The following is a 21,528-nucleotide window of genomic DNA, read 5'->3' on the forward strand; positions in this document are numbered from 1 at the left end:
GACTTTAGAAGTCGTGTCCACAAAAATTTGGTCTGCTAAACCGGTCCAAATCTCTGGGTACATGCTTATTTTGGTTTTAAGTGATTTCTATAGATTTAGCTTATGTCTGTTACTAATAAATTTAAGATAAACCAGAAAAAGCCTGCGCACTGGTTTAACTAAATTAGTTTAAAATCACACTCTAAGTGAAAGTGAGACAACTCTGCGTGCAGACAAACCCTGATAATATAGAAGCTGCCAGTGGAGAATTGCTAGTAAAATGGAGCAGTGCCTCTCTCCCCCCCCCCCCCCCCCCCATCCCCTCCCGCCAGTTTTGCCTGTCTTCAATTTGCAGACATGGATTTTCTGGTTTCTAATGGAGCAGAAGTCATTAAGGCTGCCTTACTTCTGTAAATTCATTACACATCATTGAGGAAGCTGATGCGACAGTACACAGGTCTGGAAGCTGGTAGGTGCTTGCTGCGAAAGTGAAAGAGGGATTGGGGTCATTTTGAGGGGGTGGTTGTAGGTTACACATTAGCTTAAAACGTTGGCAGTGGAATGCTGCATTTAAAATATGTTTAATGTATGTAGGGAGAGTGTAGTGTAGTGGTTAAAATATAGGACTGAGAACTGGCTCTGGGTTTGTAGTTGAGGCTCTGCTGCTGTCTGGGAGCGATCTTGTTGGCTCAATTTCTCCATTGGTGAAATGGGGCAATATTCATCTAATTCAGATGAATTGTGGTTGGCTTAATGTTTGTGAAGTGCTTTGAGCTCCTGGGTCACAGGTGCTATATAAAGGCAATGTATTTTCCTTGGTGGTGAATAACAGCCTTTGTAGTCTGAATCAAATATAAAGACCCTTTGACATGTTTTGGACAACTTGCACAGAATTCTAGTTGTAGACCTTGAGCCTAAATCTGCTGTCTGTTATAACAGCATAAATTAGGAATGACTCCATTTTAAATCACTGGAACTGCCCTGGTGTAAAACCTGAGCACATCTACAACAGTCTAGCCCAGTGCTCTGATCCTATACTTTCGTTTCCCTTGTTTGTTATGAACAGCGTATTTCATACAATCAGGATTGTGCTGCTTTGTGACACAACTGAACTATCACAAGGGACTCTTTTAAAGGTCTGTCACAAGTGGCGGGTTGTCTTCAGGTGACAGGCAAGTACCGCAATCACATGAAGTCCTAAACAGCACAAGTTTGGTTTTAGGCAAAAGGCTTCAACAAACCTTTTAAATAAAAACAAACACACAATGACATGTTCCTGAAGAGGATGCTTTTCAAAGTTCCTCTGCTGACACCAGCCAGTCATTGAAAGGCCAGTCTCAGTTGGGAGGCTGATAACTGTGTCTAAGGCCTTGTCTACACTGCCACTTACAGCACCGAAACTTCCTTTGAAACACACACACACACACGATGCAAGTTTCTGTGCTGGAAAGTGGCAGTGTAGACAGTGCACTTGAAAAACTGTAGTGCTTGGCTTCAATGGTTGGTGTTAGTGAATAGAGATTTCCCTACCCTGTGCCCTACTTAATCAAATCTGTGGGATGTTCTCCTGGTGCTGTTTTTCTCCCCTGCTCTTCCTGCCTCACTTCATTCCTCCTCCCTCCCCTGGTTTCTTGTTCCATTTCCCCATGGTACAGCTTGTCCTTCCATCAATGCTTCAGCCTTTTTTTTACATCTTCCGTGCAAGTAAGAGGAAAGACTTAACCTGTATAGTGTGCAACAAGAGCAGAAAGTGTTAGTAAACTGACGAAGGGTGAGATTGAAGCTACTTGAAATCTTTGTCAGTGGTCCGTTCTCTCTTGTAGCTTATGTCTACACGGGCACTTCGTCGGCAAAACTTTTGTCGTTCAGGGGTGTTAAAAAACCACACACGCCGAACGACAAAAGTTTTACCGACAAAAAGCACCAGCGTGAACAGCGCTTTGTCGGCAGGAGTGCTTTCCTGCCGATAAAGCTGCTGCTGCCCGTGTTGGGGTGGAAGTTTTCTGTCGGCAGGAGAGCTCTCTCCTGCCAAAAACAGCAGTTTCACTGTGTGGCTTTTAGCTGCCCGGCTGTAGCAGCACTGCTCTCTTGCTAAAAGCTGCGTAGTGTAGCCATAGCCTCAGACACCAAAATGTGTGTGTAACTTCCAAGGCCTCTGGTTTAGCAGTGCCTAGGATTGCCAACTCTGACTGGCAAGCTATTCTGGGAGATTTTTCCCCCCAACATGATGTAATGACAGTTTCTTAAAATATCTTATTAAAATCTCCCGGATTGCTTTCAACAGTCACCGGGAGATCAATGCCGATTCCGGGAGACTCTGGCCAATCCTGAAGGGTTGGCAACCTTAGCAATCCCTCTCTGTTCATGAAAGCATTTAAACACATGCTTAACTTTAGGTACATGCTTAAGGCATGGCCTTATGCAAATACCTAAAGTTAATTGAATACTTAAGTGCTTGTCTTGGAGATGGACCTAACCATGTGCTTAAACGTTTTGATTGGCCTGCTATTGTAAGCAGGAATATTCCTATATAAAAGAGCAGAGAGGCATGGAATTCTCAGTTCTTATCAAAATGCTTCAGAATAGGTCCTCTCTCTTACATTCTTACCGTTTTCCATTACATAAACCAGCTACAGTAAAACTCATATTAACCAAAATGTAACTGAGCTAATTCTGTTTTTCAACTTTTTATTTGTTTAAGAGACACAAGGTGGATGAGGTAATATCTTTTATTAGACCAATTTCAAGAAGGGAGAAGCTTTTGAGCTTCACAGAGCACTTCCTCCGGGCTGGAGAAGGAAACAAGAGTCCAAGCTAAATACAAGATGGTACAGATTAAGCATTAGGGGTTCACACATGTTGCAGGAGAAACACTTAAAATGAAGTGGAGAATGGAGAGTTAGTAGGTGACGGGGTGTGTTACAATGAGGCATAAAACCCAGCTGTCTGTTAAATCCATATTTTTAGGTCTTGTCTACACTACAGGGTTTTGTCGACAAAAAAGTGGATATGTACACACTGCATTGTGACTTTTGGCCTCAAATGCCCTGGTTTGGCGACAAAATAAAACCACTCCAATGAGAGACATCGGCTTTTTGTGCAAAATTTTTGTCGACAAAGTGCTGGTGTAGGCACCACACTTCATTTTATCGCTTTAATTCGCCTCCAGGAGGTGTCCCACAATGCCCATCCTGACTGCTCTGGTGAGGGGTTTGAACTCCACTGCCCTGCAGCCAGGTAAACAACCATCCACCCCTCCCCCTTAGAAGCCCTGGGAATTTTTGAAATTCTCATTTCCTGTTTGCTCCACATGGAGAGGTCTCATTGCATTTTCACAGGTGACCATGGCAGGTTATCGCAGCAGACGCTCTCCCACTTGGTCCACTGTGGAGCTGCTGGAGCTGCTCAGTATATGGGGACAGGAGGCTGTGCAGTTCCAGCTGCGCTTAAGGAATTTTGATACCTACGGGCAGATTTCTCGAGGCTTGTGCGAAAAGGGCCATGATCAGGACACATTGCAGTGCAGACCGAAGATAAAGGAGCTGAGGCAGGCCTACCATAAGGCAAGGAAGGTGAACTGTTGCTCTGGTGCTACACCTAAGACCTGCTGGTTCTAAAGGAGCTGGACACTATCTTCTGTGGCGACTCTACCTCCACCATCAAGAACCCTGTGGATACTTTGGGGGGTCTGGAGGTGGTGGAAAGAGGACCAAACCCAGAGGATGAAGTCATTGATGAAGAGGTGGAGTTAGATGAGGATATGCAGCTCCTGGCAGGGTCGCCCGGTGGGGCAGGCAGCCAGGAACTGTTCACCACTCCAGAGATGTTTAGCCAGTCTCAGCAGTTGCTCTCCAGCAAGTAAGAAGCAGGAGAGGAGACGCCTGGTAAGTGGCTGTGGTTTGTGTAGTACGGAGCTGGGTTCAGGCTATAGAAATGTACAAGGTTGGCTGTTTTTCTGTGAGCTGGACATTTCCCTGTCTAGCTAATCAGTATGGTGGAACAGGGTGTTGATGCATGCCGAGATCTCATGGGAATCCTCCAGAGAGATCTCCAGGAAAGTTTCCTGGAGGTACTCGGTAATCCTCTGCCGAAGGTTCCTTGGCAGAGCTGCTTTGTTCCTTCCCCCATTGAAAGAAACTTTCCCACGCCATTCGTCAATCACTTGTGCAGGGACCAAAGCGGCATGCAGGCAAAAGCCACAAACGTGTAATAGATGAATCCTCGCTTCCCTGCTTACCCTCAGCAATGACCCCTGCCTGTGGAAAAGTGTGGGAGAATTTTAGAATTTTTTTTCCCTAGTTGGCTGCACTGTAACCCTTGCAGAGTGCTTTTTTCCCCCATGTAGAGCGCCCCCCCACTCCCCAGCCAACACTTACCATGCTTTGGGTGTTTGCAGAGATGTGTGTTTGCCAAGGGTCAGTGAGAAAGTGATTTGTTATGTTACAAAAGGTGTGATTTGCTGAAATGTTTCAATGCTGTGTGTGAATTTAACAGTCATGCTTCTGTGTATTGTTCCTTCTGCTTTGGCAGATGTGGCCTTCGTGAACAACCCGTACATACTGGCCAAGCGTCTCCACTAGATAAGAAAGTGCCCAAGACTGAGTAAAGAAGACGTGTTCTGTGCGGTACTGCACTTCTCCAATGCAGAGAAGAGGGAATGCAAGGAGTGGAGGGAAGCCGAAAGGCAGGACAGAAAAGAAAATCAGGAGGTTTGTTAAGGATGCTACTAAGCAGATGTTTAAAGTCATGGAGGAGCAAACACAGATTCTGAAGTCTTTAATGATGTAGACTGAGCAGATGCGTGCCTGCTGTCCCCTGCAGGATATTCAGAACTCTTTTCCATGTCCCCCGAAACTCCGCCCGCACAGTCCTTTCTGCTTTCTGGAACTTCTCGGTTTCACCTTCACTCCATCCCCTCGGACAACTTTCAAAATAATAGCTGGACCTACACAGAACTCTGAAAGTCTGCGCTTCCTGGATACCTCCTTTCCCATCAATCATCTTTGTGTGGCTTCTTGTGCAATAAAAGCAAATTTTTGAATGGTAACTCATCTTTATTTGCTCTCTACAAATTGAGATAGCAGGCAGTTTAATCATTTGCTTACTGGAATGTAAAGCCCCAAATGTCACCATTTTTCCTAGGAAAACTACATGTAATGTAACTTCGCAGTACCCATCAGAGATATATATTACTGGTTCTCATTTTCAAAGTTTTGCCTCAAAGCCTCCCTGATTCGAATTGCCCCCCTCTGATAGCCCTGGTATCTGGCTGCTCAAAATCAGCAGCCAAGCAGTCTGCCTCAACACTCCACCCCTGAGCAAGCCTTTCACCCTTAGCTTCACAGAGATTATGCAACATACAGCACGCAGCTATAACCATGGGAATATTATCCTCATTGAGGTCTAACCTCCCAAAATGGATCGCCAGCACACCTTTAATCTGCCAAAGACACATTCCACTGTCATTCGGCATCTACTCAGCCTATTGTTGAACCACTCCTTACTGCTGTCCAGGTTTCCTGTGTAAGGTTTCATGAGCCATGGTTGTAATGAGTACACCGGGTCTCCCAGGATCACTCTTGACATTTCAACATCCCCCACTATAATCTGATCTGGAATGAAAGTCCCTGCTTGTAGCTTTCTGTACAGGCCGGTGTTCCTGAAGATGCGTGTGTCATGCACCTTCCTGGACCACCCCATGTTGATGTCAGTGAAACACCCAGGGTGATCCACAAGCACCTGTGCAACAGCATGGACAAGTATCCCTTCCTATTGATGTACTTTGTCGCAAGGCAGTCTGGTGCCAAAATTGGAATGTGTGTGCCATCTATCGCCCCTCCACAGTTAGGGAAACCAATTTCTGCAAAGCGGTCCACTATTTCATAGAATCATAGAATATCACGGTTGGAAGGGACCTCAGGAGGTCATCTAGTCCAACCCCCTGCCCAGAGCAGGACCAATCCCAACTAAATCATCCCAGCTAGGGCTTTGTCAAGCCTGACCTTAAAAACTTCTAAGGAAGGGGATTCCACCACCTCCCTAGGTAACGCATTCCAGTGTTTCACCACCCTCCTAGGGAAAAAGTTTTTCCTAATATCCAACCTAAATCTCCCCCACTGCAACTTGAGACCATTACTCCTTGTTCTGTCATCTGCTACCACTGAGAACAGTCAAGAGCCATCCTCTTTGGAACCCCCTTTCAGGTAGCTGAAAGCAGCTATCAAATCCCCCCTCATTCTTCTCTTCCATAGACTAAACATCCCCAGTTCCCTCAGCCTCTCCTCATAACTCATGTGTTCCAGACCCCTAATCATTTTTGTTGCCCTCCTCTGGGCTCTTTCAATTTTTCCACATCCTTCTTGAAGTGTGGGGCCCAAAACTGGACACAGTACTCCAGATGAGGCCTCACCAGTGTCGAATAGAGGGGAACGATCACGTCCCTCGATCTGCTGGCAATGCCCCTACTTATACATCCCAAAATGCCATTGGTCTTCTTGGCAACAAGGGCACACTGTTGATTCATATCCAGCTTCTCGTCCACTGTAACCCCTAGGTCCTTTTCTGCAGAACTGCTGCCAAGCCATTCGGTCCCTAGTCTGTAGTCGTGCATTGGATTCTTTAGTCCTAAGTGCAGGACTCTGCACTTGTCCTTGTTGAACCTCATCAGATTTCTTTTGGCCCAATCCTCCAATTTGTCTAGGTCCCTCTGTATCCTATCCCTACCCTCCAGCGTATCTACCTCTCCTCCCAGTTTAGTGTCATCTGCAAACTTGCTGAGGGTGCAATCCACACCATCCTCCAGATCATTTATGAAGATATTGAACAAAACCGGCCCCAGGACCGACCCTTGGGGCACTCCACTTGATACCGGCTGCCAACTTGGCCGTTGAGCCCAACAATCTAGCCAGCTTTCTATCCACCTTATAGTCCATTCATCCAGCCCATATTTCTTTAACTTGCTGGCAAGAATACTGTGGGAGACAGTGTCAAAAGCTTTGCTAAAGTCAAGGAACAATACGTCCACCGCTTTCCCTTCATCCACAGAGCCAGTTATCTCGTCATAGAAGGCAATTAGATTAGTCAGGCATGACTTGCCCTTGGTGAATCCATGCTGACTGTTCCTGATTACTTTCCTCTCCTCTAAGTGCTTCAGAATTGATTCCTTGAGGACCTGCTCCGTGATTTTTCCGGGGACTGAGGTGAGGCTGACTGGCCTGTAGTTCCCAGGATCCTCCTTCTTCCCTTTTTTAAAGATTGGCACTACATTAGCCTTTTTCCTGTCGTCCAGGAGTTCCCCCGATTGCCATGATTTTTCAAAGATAACGGCCAATGGCTCTGCAATCACATCCGCCAACTCCTTTAGCACTCTCGGATGCAACGCATCCGGCCCCATGGACTTGTGCACGTCCAGCTTTTCTAAATAGTCCCGAACCACTTCTTTCTCCACAGAGGGCTGGTCACGTGCTGCCCAGTGCAGTAGTCTGGGAGCTGACCTTGTTTGTGAAGACAGAGGCAAAAAAAGCATTGAGTACATCCTCTGTCACTAGGTGACCTTCAATTCTCCTCTCTGGTCCTGTGCTTTTCCTTTCCCATCCTTGTCGGCCTTGTCTGTTTAGCTCACAGTGGAGGGACTTTCTCTTAGGAAATGTATGTATAGCACCAATCCCAACTGAGGCTTCTAGGTTGTACTGCCATATAAATAATAAGGGGCCTGCTCTCAAGGAATTAGAAACCTAACTGCAGGGCCCCTGGCAAGCTCCTTAACTCGGGCTTAACTTGTGTGATTGAAGTGCATAGGCTACTGTCAAAAGCACCGTTTTTCTTTGTGTGATCTTTCATTTTTGCTGCCAAATATTGCAACTCAAAGGGCTGGAGATGGTGCCCGTTTGGCATGTTAGCTCTCTGCTGGTTCCATATATTCCTAGAGAATCTTTGTCTGTTCTCCATTTTTTGTGTATGCTTGATGCAGTGGTCGTCTCTGAATGTCCACAGTGCTAGCACTGTTCTCTCAAAACAATGAATGCTAGACGTGATTAGGTATCGTCCTGGCCATTAGTAGACTGTTATGTATATTGCCTTAGCTTGAGACTTTATGCTACTCTTACCTGGAAACTGCCTGAATCTTGAAGCACAGACAAGAGTAAATACGTTAGCTCAAGTGTGTCCAAATTTCTATCAAGGCAGCTGAATGCCATGACTTGCTAGTGAAGAACACTCTGTCCTGATGCAGAGACTGGGAATGCCTGTTCTCAGAATTTCAACGAATGTGACATACAGCCTCAGTGCAGCGGAGAGGGTTCCCACCCACAGAGCTGCTGTCTGTGAGCCTCCGAGAGAAGGTTGTGTGTATATTGCCGTTCTCTCTGCCCTTGTTTGTGGGAGCTACTTTCCGCATGCATTGGGGAGGCTTATTCTCACATTGCTCAGGAGTTTGGTCAGCGTGGTCAGTTCAAGAAGAGACTTTGTGCTCATTGACTCGAGACGTGGCTGACTTTTGGGGGGGCCTAGAGAGCTTCTGCGGTGTCTACAGAAAACTGGGCTAGACGGCAATTGTTACTGTTTGTAACCTTCCTGCCCCCAAACCTGGCCAGCACTCAGTGGGTTAATAGTGCTCCAGGGCAGGAGAGCTAAGTCTGCTGGAGCTGAATTCTCTGCCTGTCTTGCTTGGATACTTTCTAGGTGTGTGTGTGCCCTGGGAAGTGACCTGGTAATGCATGCCTGTCCCTGTGGGGAGGAGGGAGAGAGGGAGTCAGACAGAAGCTTGCAGAAAGTTGTCAGCCCTTTTTATTCAACAACCTGCTAAGAAACAGACAGCGACGGTAACAATGATCTCTCCAAAGTACACTGAGCTGTGGCTCTCAGCAGTCTCCTCCAAACTGAGTCTTGGCCTTTCCCTGTCCTGTGTGATCTGAGATCTTCCCAAGATTGGGACTCTGTGTCTCTCCTGAGGATTTGCAGCTCTCTCAAGTCCCAAAGAAAGGCAGCAGAGTCCTCGCCACACTTTGCCAGTCCCTGAGCCAGCACATGGCACTATAGAGTGAAGAAGGGAAGCATCCAGGTGAAATGAACTGAACAAATCTCAACAGGGCTGGGCAAATACGTAACTTTAAAAACTTTCTGGCACTTGATTTCCCCTCTCCCACCTCCACAAGACTCTTTTGAAGTTATGCTCCTGGCAGAGGGTGAATCCCTGCCTCATCCCCCTGTTAAAGCTTCACACAGTGGCCTCTTTATTTTGGGGATTGTTTCTCTTGACATTCGTCTGGTAGCCCATACATCAGGAATGTTGGCACAGAATCCTCTTCCATCTGAACTACTGCTTCGTCCAGCTGGACAGCGTGTTGACTACTGCCCAGCTCCACTAAATTATTTGGTCTCCACCTCCCTGGGGCTGGCCTTGCTGCTTTTTCATTTGCTGAAGTATCGGTGCTGGCTCAAACACCAGCTCCGTGATAGTAAACATGCTTGACATTGAAGTGTTGAATCCGCTTACCCAAGGCTGCTTGAAGTTGCCAGCATAGTAATGAGTTTACGTATGCAGACTACCCCAGTTGTCAGCCCTGATCCGTGACTTCCATTACAAATGAGTCAGGTCAAAGTTGATCATTGTAGCTCAAGCCCAGCTAGTGAGCAGTGTGATTCATTATCCATATGGTGGGGTTTCACCGCCAGCAAAACTCAGATGCTTTCCTTCCATGTATCTCTATTGTTGTTGACATATTTATATCGAGAGGGAAAACTTTTGGTTTAGGCTACGTCTAAGCAGCAAAAAAACACGTGAAGTAGTGAGTCTCCAAGCCTGGGTCAGCGGATTCCGGCTCACACTGTGAGGCTAAAAGTAGCAGTGTAGACATTCCTGCTCAGGCTGGAGCCCGGGCTATGAAACCTGGCCAGGGAGGAGAGTCTCAGAGCCTGTGCTCCAGCCCAAGCCCCAGTATCTACACTGCTATTCTGAGCCCGCAGCGTGAGCCCGAGCCAGTTAATTCAGAGACTTGTTGCTGCTGGGTTTTGGGTTTTTTTTTTTTTTTTTTGCGCTGTAGATGAACCCTCAGAGCCATGTATACCCTGCCTAAGCTCATATTCAGAGGGTCGGATTCTGCTCTCAGCTGTGCTGCTGTGAACCCACGCTAATTCCACTGACTCTGGTAACCTTACTCCTGCTATGACAGAGAATAGAGCCTGGCCCTCTAATGTTTTCGACTGTGGAGTGAAGGGATGTCAAGCAGGATTATCGAATGCCTCGTGCTGGCTTCTCCAGCGTGGCTGCAGCAGATGTTCCCACCTGATTTTTTCGGTGAGCTGAAACTGCACAGAGTGGGCCAAACCATGTGGACTTTGGAAATACTGAGGAAAGGTGATTGAACTTGGAAAAATGCTAGTTTAATACTCCTGGAACACAGAAATTCAAAAGGAGGGCGACTCGTAGAAAGCAGTAATGGCAAAACACCCAAACAAACCCTAAAGTTAACACTGGGCTATGAACTAAATGGAGGAGGCAGCAAGGTCCAGTGTTAAGAGGATTGGACTGGGACTTAGGAGACATCTGGGTTCTATTCCTCCCCTGCCACTGACCTCCTGGGTGACCTTGGCCAAGTCACTTCCCCGCTCTGTGTCTGTTTCCCTTTCCACTCTGTCTTGTCTATTTAGATTTGTAAACTCTTTGGGACTGTCTGTTATAATGTGTCTATGCGGTGCCTGGCCCAATAGGGCCTTGATCTCCCGGTCTATAGGCAGTAATACAAATAATAAAAACGGGATAGAGCTATTGCGATGGTTGGCATAAGGGAGCTGCATCCTTTGAGACGCATTAATATAAGGTTTCAGAGTAACAGCCGTGTTAGTCTGTATTCGCAAAAAGAAAAGGAGTACTTGTGGCACCTTAGAGACTAACCAATTTATTTGAGCATAAGCTTTCGTGAGCTACAGCTCACTTCATCGGATGCATACTGTGGAAAGTGTAGAAGATCTTTTTATATACACACAAAGCATGAAAAAATACCTCCTCCCACCCCACTCTCCTGCTGGTAATAGCTTATCTAAAGTGACCACTCTCCTTACAATGTGTATGATAATCAAGGTGGGCCATTTCCAGCACAAATCCAGTGTTTAACAAGAACGTTGGGTGGGGGGAGGGTAGGAAAAAACAAGGGGAAATAGATTACCTTGCATAATGACTTAGCCACTCCCAGTCTCTATTCAAGCCTAAGTTAATTATATCCAATTTGCAAATGAATTCCAATTCAACAGTTTCTCGCTGGAGTCTGGATTTGAATTTTTTTTTGTTGTAATATAGCAACTTTCATGTCTGTAATCGCGTGACCAGAGAGATTGAAGTGTTCTCTGACTGGTTTATGAATGTTATAATGCTTGACATCTGATTTGTGTCCGTTTATTCTTTTACGTAGAGACTGTCCAGTTTGACCAATGTACATGGCAGAGGGGCATTGCTGGCACATGATGGCATATATCACATTGGTGGATGTGCAGGTGAACGAGCCTCTGATAGTGTGGCTGATGTTATTAGGCCCTGTGATGGTGTCCCCTGAATAGATATGTGGGCACAGTTGGCAATGGGCTTTGTTGCAAGGATAGGTTCCTGGGTTAGCGGTTCTGTTGTGTGGTATGTGGTTGCTGATGAGTATTAGCTTCAGGTTGGGGGGCTGTCTGTAGGCAAGGACTGGCCTGTCTCCCAAGATTTGAGAGTGTTGGGTCATCCTTCAGGATAGGTTGTAGATCCTTAATAATGCGTTGGAGGGGTTTTAGTTGGGGGCTGAAGGTGACGGCTAGTGGCATTCTGTTATTTTCTTTGTTAGGCCTGTCCTGCAGTAGGTGACTTCTGGGAACTCTTCTGGCTCTATCAATCTGTTTCTTCACTTCCGCAGGTGGGTATTGTAGTTGTAAGAATGCTTGAGAGAGATCTTGTAGGTGTTTGCCTCTGTCTGAGGGGTTGGAGCAAATGCGGTTGTATCGCAGAGCTTGGCTGTAGACAATGGATCGTGTAGTGTGGTCAGGGTGAAAGCTGGAAGCATGTAGGTAGGAATAGTGGTCAGTAGGTTTCCGGTATAGGGTGGTGTTTATGTGACCATTGTTTATTAGCACTGTATTCCACCATGATTTCAACAATTTTCCATCCCACCATCAACCTCAGCCTGGTCCAGTCCACACAAGAGATCCACTTCCTGGACACTACAGTGCTAATAAACTGTAGCTCACGAAAGCTTATGCTCAGATAAATTGGTTAGTCTCTAAGGTGCCACAAGTACTCCTTTTCTTTTTGCGAATACAGACTAACACGGCTGTTACTCTGAAACCTATTTCCCCTTGTTTTTTCCTCCCCCTCCCCTCCTCAGACGTTCTTGTTAAACCCTGGATTTGTGCTGGAAATGGCCCACCTTGATTATCATACACATTGTAAGGAGAGTGGTCACTTTAGATAAGCTATTACCAGCAGGAGAGTGGGGTGGGAGGAGGTATTTTTTCATGTTTTGTGTGTATATAAAAAGATCTTCTACACTTTCCACAGTATGCATCCGATGAAGTGAGCTGTAGCTCACGAAAGCTTATGCTCAAATAAATTGGTTAGCAATTGATATAAGGCTGTACAAGGAACTAGAATTGATGCTGTAGTGAAGGGGAGATGGGGGAGTGAGACTGGATGGAACAAGTCCTTTCCCTCTCTAATTTCCATGGTTTTGCCGCTGGTCCCAGTCCACATGGCAGGTACACAGTAGCCCCCACCCATGCTAATATCTAGTACTTAGTGCTCTGGCGTCTCTGCTTGGCTAGTTAATGGATGCTGTTCACATTCTCTGAGACGCTCTGTCCTGGCTCCTGAGCTAATCGCTTAGCCAAGTTGCAACTGTTTCACTTCCATTGGTAACCCTTTCTCCCCCCTCTCCCCGCACACCTTCCCTCCACAGGATGTGGCCAACTTGCTTATTCCAGTGGCTCTTTGAGGTGCGGCACTTCCTCTGTGTCCTGACTCAGGGGACCTGAGCAGGGCAACATTGGACTGTGTGGACAGCAGAACTTACTGGATCTGCTTCAGCTCCCTGACGCAGAACAGGAGCGAACAGTAAGCAACATATGCCATTCCCTGTCCTAGTGAAACAAAATGTCCCCTAGCAAAACGATCTGCCTCAAATCCTTGCCGAGCCAACACACAGTCCTGAAACATTGATTTGACCTGAACATTGTTAATTATTTTGCTTGGCTCGCTGCCAAGCTCTCCAGGAAACACTTGAGGAGACAGGATCTCTGAATAGATACAACCTGGTTAGAAATGCCATGCCATTTTCCATGTCTTGTGGGCTGATGACTGCTACTCTTTGTATTGCAGTGGCGAGGGAGGAAGAGAGGCAGGACGGTTAGGGCTTTAGCCTAGGAGTTGGGAAACCTGGTTCCAATCGCCTGCTCCACGACAGGCTTCCTGTGTGACCTTCGGTAAGTCACTTAGTCTCCCTGGGCCTCAGTTTCCCCACTCAGATACTTCAGTAATAGTACGGTGTGTGCAGGGGGTGCATACAAATATCCAAGACAGGCAAATAGCACCTAGAATCCCCAGCTAAGGCCTGGGCTTTATACAAACACAGAATAAAGATTTTACCCCAAGGAGAGTACAATAGAGTGGGAGGGGAAATAGAAGCACAGAGCGGGGAAGTGACTTGCCCAAGGTTACATAGCAGGTCAGTGGCCGAGCTGGGATTAGAACGCAGGGTGATGGGCCCTGCGGGACTTGGGACAGTTTAGTGTGGAGGTGCCTCTCTTGGGGAGAGGGCTGCCTTTGATTTTAAATAATAGTCCATGGAACTGAGCTACTAAGTTAGGGCCACGTTCCCTCTAATGGCGTCTCCTGCTCGTGTCAACGGGAGGCTTGCACAGGCCCTTGTGGAGGAACGCCTGGGTGTCGGTGACACTGCACGTGCAGCAGACTGGAAATTCCATGCCAGCTCCATGGACGTTACAAAAGGGAGCTTTTCACAGGCGCGAGAATATGAATGATGCCACCCACCCATCTGGTTCATTTGGGCCTTCGATGTGATTGTTTTAGGAGCCCCCAGAAGAGGGTGAGGGTCGTGGCAGCTCTCAGCTGCCTGTATATTTGGAGAGAGAGAGAGTGTGTGTGTGTGATGGCACCAACCAAGGCTAGTTGCTCCCCTTCTCAGGCCTGGGCAAAGGCAGTGGAACAGCACTTCTGCTGTCACTGCAGGCTCCCAGGGGTGCTTGCAGGCCAGCAGGCAAGTGGTCAGGGGAGGAGATGGAACAGTTCTTGATGCTTCTCCTTTCTTGCCTGTAACTACGGCCAGCAGCCTTTGTGGCTGCTCCGGAAGGGCAACTGATCCTGAACTGAAAAGTTGCTTATCCCAATCTCCCTGGCCCCTCCTGCTTTGCCCCAGCTTGCAGAGTGCTTGCTTACATTCAGGTCCCACCTCTGCCTCTTCCCCAAGCACCGATAGACATGCTGGCCTGTCCATTTAACACGCTGTACCTCAGCCTCCCCTGGCGCATGTGCGCACGCAGGCAACGTCACCAGTTAATAGACCGTACTGCACTTAATAGGCCACGCTGCATTGTAAAGAAGGTCACGCGGGCAGCCTTTTGTCCATATCAACTGTCCCATTGCTATAGCTACCATGTCCTCTGTTGCCGGACACACCTGTTTGTTTTTCCAGCTTCTTTCTGCTACTGTCAGATTTCCCTGCTCACCTAAAAAAAAAAAAAAAAAAAAAGCCCACTTTTTTTTGTATACATTCATGATTGTTCCCTTTTAAAGAAGCCTCCCTGCCCCTGCTATTTCTGGTTGCTTTGTTCATGGAGGCAGCATGTCGTAAAGGGGCCTGTCTCTTATGCAGCAATGGGGTTTTAATGAATCCCTATTCCCACCCCAAGACCTTTATTTCTACCTGTAACTTTTAATATGACTCCATTCCTGTGGAGTAGTGGTTCCCAAACTGGGGTTCACGAAATATTACAGGGGGTTCTCGGGGGGGAAAAATTCCCTAATGGCGGACAGAGCTGTCCCTACAGACCCCAGGCAGCACGGGGCCAACAGCCCGGAGCCCTGGGACTTCCAAGAGCTAAGCAGATCAAAGCAAGCATATCTATCACACTGAGGAGATTTAAACTTCAAGACTCCTTATAAGAAATGGAAAGGGAGGTGGATATTTTTTGCTGTTTTTAAAATTAAATAGGTAGCTAGTGTTGTTTTTAAAATTATGATGAAGACCAAGTTTAAGCTTTGTTATACCGTGCGTCGTTTGCCCGGACTGCTCAAGACCTGAATGCTTGTGTAGGAGGAATGATTTGAGTTGGGTTCTTAAATACCTTCATGCTGTTTCATATCTGATACTCCTTGATGAACCATAGGAGCCTTGTCTTATAACAGGCTTATTCAACGTGATACAAGCTACGAAAGTGAGATCTTGGAAGAGTGTTGCCGTTTTCATAATGTAATAAAAATACTGTAATGATAAATAATAAATAGTGTGTAATAAGCATGTCATAAAAACAAATTTTATATTTGCAAGATTAATGCTTTTATAATTTATACTCAGGTAAAGGAGAAAATCCCTGGAAATATTCATGTTTAGGAGGGGGTTTGCGAGACTTGACATTTTCGTGAAAGGGGTTAACAGGTTGTTAAAGTCTGGGAACCACTGCTGTAGAGGTTCTACTAAATAGCTCTACTAATGTTCCCATTGTATTCACCTACCTGGGAGCAGAATAACCTATTTCATACATGGTGGATGTTGTATGCTGAGTAAGTAGACAGAGGCTTTGTTGCTTTTTTTCCTGCCACTCTCCCATTAAATATCTTTCTATGATTATTATTATTTGTGTTACAGTAGCACCTAGATGAGATCTGGGCCCCCATGTGCAAGGGGCTGTGTGTATAATGTATGTAGTGAGAGAGAGTCCTTACCCAAAAGAGCTCACCATCTAAATAGACAAAGGAAGGATTGTTATCCCCATTTTACAGGTGGGGAACTGAGACACACAGAGAAAGTGACCTGTTTGAGGTCACACCAGGATGTTGTGTCAGAGCTGGGGACTGAACCCAGATCTCCAGAGTCCCAGTCCAGTGCATTAGTCACAAGACTATCCTTCCTTGTTCACCTCAAGAGCCTTTTCTCTGCTCATGCATACTCAATCCTTCACTCCAAGTCAGTGACTGCCTCAGGGGAGGCTCTCTCATGAGTTCTGCTGGCACAATCTCCTGAAGGAGGGCATTCATGTTTGCACTTAGTCCTTTCCCATCCATCGTTCTCAAAATATTTCACAAAGGAAGGTAGCTATCACCATATGCCTGTTTTACAGGTAGGGAAACTGAGCTACAGATGATGCAACTTGCCCAAGAAATCACAGGCAAGACAGTGGCAGGAATAGAAATCAACTTTCTGACACCCACTCCCGGGCTTGTTCTACTAGTCTTAAAGAGCAATAACTCCTAAAGTGCCTGGAGTAGCAGCTCAGTCACACTGAGGAGCCACTGTTCTTTGGCTCTTTGAGCCACCATGTTTTGCTGCCGTGAGGACCCATGAAGAATGGGTTAAAAGGCTCTCATCTTCTGTACCACCCCCCCCCCATTTTGAACCAAGTGCACCCTAAACTCTTAGAGTAACAGTCGGGAAAGTTTGTGCCAAGGTTTCAGTGTTTGTGCAAGCAGCTATCTTCACTTGGGAAGAAGCTTCTGGCACATTTCATTGTTTAGAGTTGAATATAGGGACACTGCTCTGAAGCTATATCCCCTGGGGCGAGGGAGAGAGCTAGCCTTCCCTAAAGCCTTTGTGGAAATTTTTCTAAAAATATTTCAGGGCTTCTTAATGTTTGGGCTGACAGCTTCCACTGTAGTGTGTGCTGGGCATCGCCCAGAGAATGGTTTGGCTGGATTCCTTCTGGGGAAGAACAGCATTTGCAGTTCAACTATTAATGAAAGATTCACCAAGGCTATTGAGTCCAGTAGCCAGGAAGCCCTGATTCAATGTGTGACCTCAGGCAAGTGATGTAATCTCTCTGGGCCTTTGTAGAACAAAGGTAGTTTGCGAAGTATTATTATGTGGAGTGTCGCAAGGGCCAATTTAATACCTGTAAATGGTTTGTGAAATCCAACAAGCGTTAATAATTCTATAACTTCCTAGGAGGCGATGCTGTTGGAGAAAAAAAGCCATCAGTTGGGCTTAGTCGGGGAGAAAAACAGGCCTTCTTTCTAAATGTGTTTGTGATACTCACAACAGCCTAAGTCTCAAATGACGAGGGCAGATCCTTCCTGGAGGTGAAGAGAAAACTGGTAAATATTTAGAGTGAGCCGGTGTATGGGTGCATGCTTTGTTATAACCAGAGCACAGAAGGTAGGTTAATCCTCACGGATGATGTACTTTATTTTTCTTGTTCGGTGTTTATATGATTATACCAACAAGCCAACTATGTATAATGTGAGAGCGGGGCCTTGGGCATGGTGTGAATAAATACTGGGTATACACTAGTAGCTAGAGCTCAGAAGAGTAACAAGTCATTGCCAAAGGTCTAGGACCGTTTGTGCCAGAGAACATGCACTGAAAAGATCAGCTCTTCTGTGGGAATGATACGTAATGCCAACTACACCATAGTGTCAAGTATCAGAGGGGTAGCCGTGTTAGTCTGTATCCACAAAAACAACACGGAGTCTGGTGGCACCTTAAAGACTAACAGCTTTATTTGAGCATAAGCTGTTGTGTGTAAAAACCCCACTTCTTCAGATGCATGGAATGAAAATTACAGATGCAGACATAAATATACTGACCCATGAAGAGAAGGGAGTTCCCTCACAAGTGGAGAACCAGTGTTGACAGGGCCAATTTGATCAGGGTGGATGTAGTCCACTCCCAACAATAGATGAGGAGGTGTTTCAGGTGCTACTAGCTATTGCTGGGATAGGTGTTTGCTTTAAAGTACAGCGTTGTCTCATGCTGTAACCTGCTGATGTATGTCACTGTTTTGTAGAAGGTTTTAGAGTAGCAGCTGTGTTAGTCTGTATCCGCAAAATGAAAAGGAGGACTTGTGGCACCTTAGAGACGAACCAATTTATTTAAGCATAAGCTTTCGTGAGCTACAGCTCACTTCATCGGATGCATACTGTGGAAACTACAGAAGATGTTTTTATACACACAAACCATGAAAAAAATGGGTGTTTATCACTACAAAAGGTTTTCTCTCCTCCCACCCCACTCTCCTGCTGGTAATAGCTTATCTAAAGTGATCACTCTCCTTACAATGTGTACGACAATGAAGGTGGGCCATTTCCAGCACAAATCCAGGTTTTCTTCCCTCCCCCCCCCCCCCCCGTGGTAATAACTTATCTAAAGTGATCACTCTCCTTACAATGTGTATGACAATCAAGGTGGGCTAGAAATGTGCTGGAAATGGCCCACCTTGATTATCATACACATTGTAAGGAGAGTGATCACTTTAGATAAGCTATTACCAGCAGGAGAGTGGGATGGGGGGAGAGAAAACCTTTTGTAGTGTTAAACACCCATTTTTTCATGGTCTGTGTGTATAAAAACATCTTCTGTATTTTCCACAGTATGCATCCGATGAAGTGAGCTGTAGCTCACGAAAGCTTATGCTCAAATAAATTGGTTAGTCTCTAAGGTACCACAAGTACTCCTTTTCCTTTAGATCAAGTAGCTTTTGGAGCAGGAGGGATCTGAGTTCTCTCCACAGTTGCCATCATGTTGCGTACGGCCACAATGTGCATGTGTCATAGGGATATCCAATGGGCTACACTGAGGGAGGGGTTTGAACTAAGATATGCAACTTCAGCTACGCTATTTGCGTAGCTGAAGTCGAAGTATCTTAGTTCGACTTATCTGGCCATCCTCACGGCAGCAAGTCAACCGCAGCGGCTCCCCTGTCAACTCCGCTTACTCCTCCTGCCGAGGTGGAGTACAGGCGTCGATTCAGGGATCTATTTATCGCGTCTAGACGAGACACGATAAATCGATCCCCGATAGATCGATCACTGCCCGCCAATCCAGCAGGTAGTAAAGACGTATCCTAATCGTGTGATAAATACAAGGAAGACAGGGGAGTTGGTGGAGGAAGGCTGCTTCCTACAGTGTCTGTACTTGAATTAAATTTTTCCCAGTGTTTTCCCTTTTAGCCTTTGCTGGGAAACCAGTCTTTTCTCCAGCAGTGAAACTTTCACTAGAGCTTTGGTGCCATTCTACAAGGACGCCCTGAAAACACACCAGCCCTTGGTTTGGTAAATCTGCTGTCTGCTAGCAAAGAACTGCTTCCATAGCAGGAGCTCTCTTCTGTTTTAGTGTGAAACCAAATTTGGGTTATAGTGCTAATGGCAAGGTGTTCGTTAAGATGAAAATTTGCTATAGGCTGCAACAAGACTTCCATGTGAGAATGAAAGCCTTTCACAGTCTAATGTTCAGCAAGGATGTGGGCTAACTTTATGCTTCAGTTGCATGAGCTTGGATGAGTTTTCTCCATGCCTCAATTTCCCTGTCTATAAATAGGGATAATGATCCTAACCTGCCTCACAGGGATGTTGTGACACTTAATTCAAGTATCCAAAAGTGCTCTGTCCTCTTGCATAAGAGGATCTCATAATATTGGTAGCAGATCTGGTCAAAAAACTTCCCATGAAGAAAGTATTTCCTGAAAAAATTGGTTTCCACAGCAACAGGTTTTTTGGTGGTAAAACTTCATTTTTGTTGGAATTTTTCATTCTTTGACAACTTCCCAATGAAAACTTTTGACAAAATCAAGTTTTTTCATATTAAAGGTGTGTGGAAAATCCCACTTCTTTTCACAGACACCCCCATTTTTCTGGGGTCTGGGAGTGGGGGGAGGAGAGAGAAATTTTAAAATAGTGGGATTTTTTCCCTGCTAAAACACAATGAAAAATTTCTTCAAATTAAATTAAAACTTGTTTACATTTTAGGGGGGTGAAACTTACCATTTTTGACGAGAAGTAACTAATATTTATACCCTCTTGTGCCACAACTCTAGCCTATCTTGATTCTGCATATTGAACCTTTATTTGTGGAACTTCTTAGTCTCTTTTTTATACTCTCCAATCGACTCACATTAAAGCAAAGATTTTAAAGAAATGTGCAAAGTGGGTTAAAGAAATTCACCAGGTGCTGTGCTGTGAGGTTGACTTAGTTAATCCAAAAGCTGAATAGTCTGACCCCCTTAAATTGATCACTGCATTAATTCAACAACTTCCTGACTATCAGCAGCGACTTGAAAAGATGGTAAAGCTCTCTGTAAATTTGGACCTCTTAATGCATTTTGATTTCCTTTGTTTCACAGGGGAAAAAGCATTCGTGGAGAGCAGCAAGTAGAAATTTTAAGGCCTAATACAAATGCAGATGAGGTCAAGTTCCAAATGAATGTAGCAGATGCTAAAAAGGAAAGGAGAGAAGCATCAATGTGGGGCAAGTAGCTAGGGTGAGATCTTGTGTTCTGTGTATGGAATCTCTTAAATTTCTGGGGACTATGACATTTTACTCTACCTGAGGATCTACTCTTTGCAGAGGCAGCTGCCATTTTGAGAGGCTGAGACGACGTAGAGGCAACAGGCACACTGAGCGCTCTCATAGGGGGACTTTATTTTTGTTCTTTCTTTTGTTGCTCTTTGCCTTAATCTAAAATGGCACTCAGAATGGAAATATCTGAGCTCTTTGCATATGGACAAATGCAGACCAGACCAAGGAGGGAAATTCTGGGGCAGCAGCACTAGTATGTGTCAGGACTCGGGCTCAGTTTGGGTTCGCATGGGCACAGGTAGGTATGTCTGCAACAACGTGGACTTACCATTCTGTCCCAGGGAAACCACTGGGGCTTGAGGGATTCCTTCCCTTGTCACTCAGGATCGCAACTTGGGCACAACTTATTCATTCAGCTCCCCATCCTGCAAGCTGATCCACAGAAGGGGAACCTTGTTTATCCCAGTTGAAATCAGTGGAAGCAGGGTTTGGCCTGCATGGATCAGTTTGCAGGATCACAGCCTTGGTCTGGCCCTATTTTCCAGGAACTGAGCCCTGTTTCTGCTGGAAATCTGCAAATCAGCACCAAAATAAATAATTTTTAGAACCCTGTTTAACATTAATTTCATTTGCTATTTATTGTCTTGTTTCCTCAGAGTAATTTCTAAATATTTCACAAGTTTAAAATAGTATTTTTGATTAGTTTGTTTTATCTCCATAAAGCACTCCTGGGTGTGCACACTCTGGGGCTAAGAAAGCCCTCTAGGTTCTCATATAGCACTCAGCCCTGTGCTGAACACCACCACAAGGTACGTGTTAATCCCCAATAATGTATGCCCTGGAGTGTTCTATTAAATAGAAATCTGTCAAATACTATATAAAAGTCTAACTGCTTCGGAGCTGCCAGCTGCAGTAAAATAAACCCAGTAATATAACACATCTGTTTGCTTAAATACAGTCCTGCATTTATGCAAAATTTCCAGCAATGCATGAGGAGTTCAGTATGTTCACCAAAAAGACACATCTGGATTGCACACACATCTGGGCAGCCTTTTCAATCTAA

Source organism: Lepidochelys kempii, chromosome 17, assembly GCF_965140265.1.
Source record: "Lepidochelys kempii isolate rLepKem1 chromosome 17, rLepKem1.hap2, whole genome shotgun sequence".
NCBI lineage: Eukaryota > Metazoa > Chordata > Testudines > Cheloniidae > Lepidochelys > Lepidochelys kempii.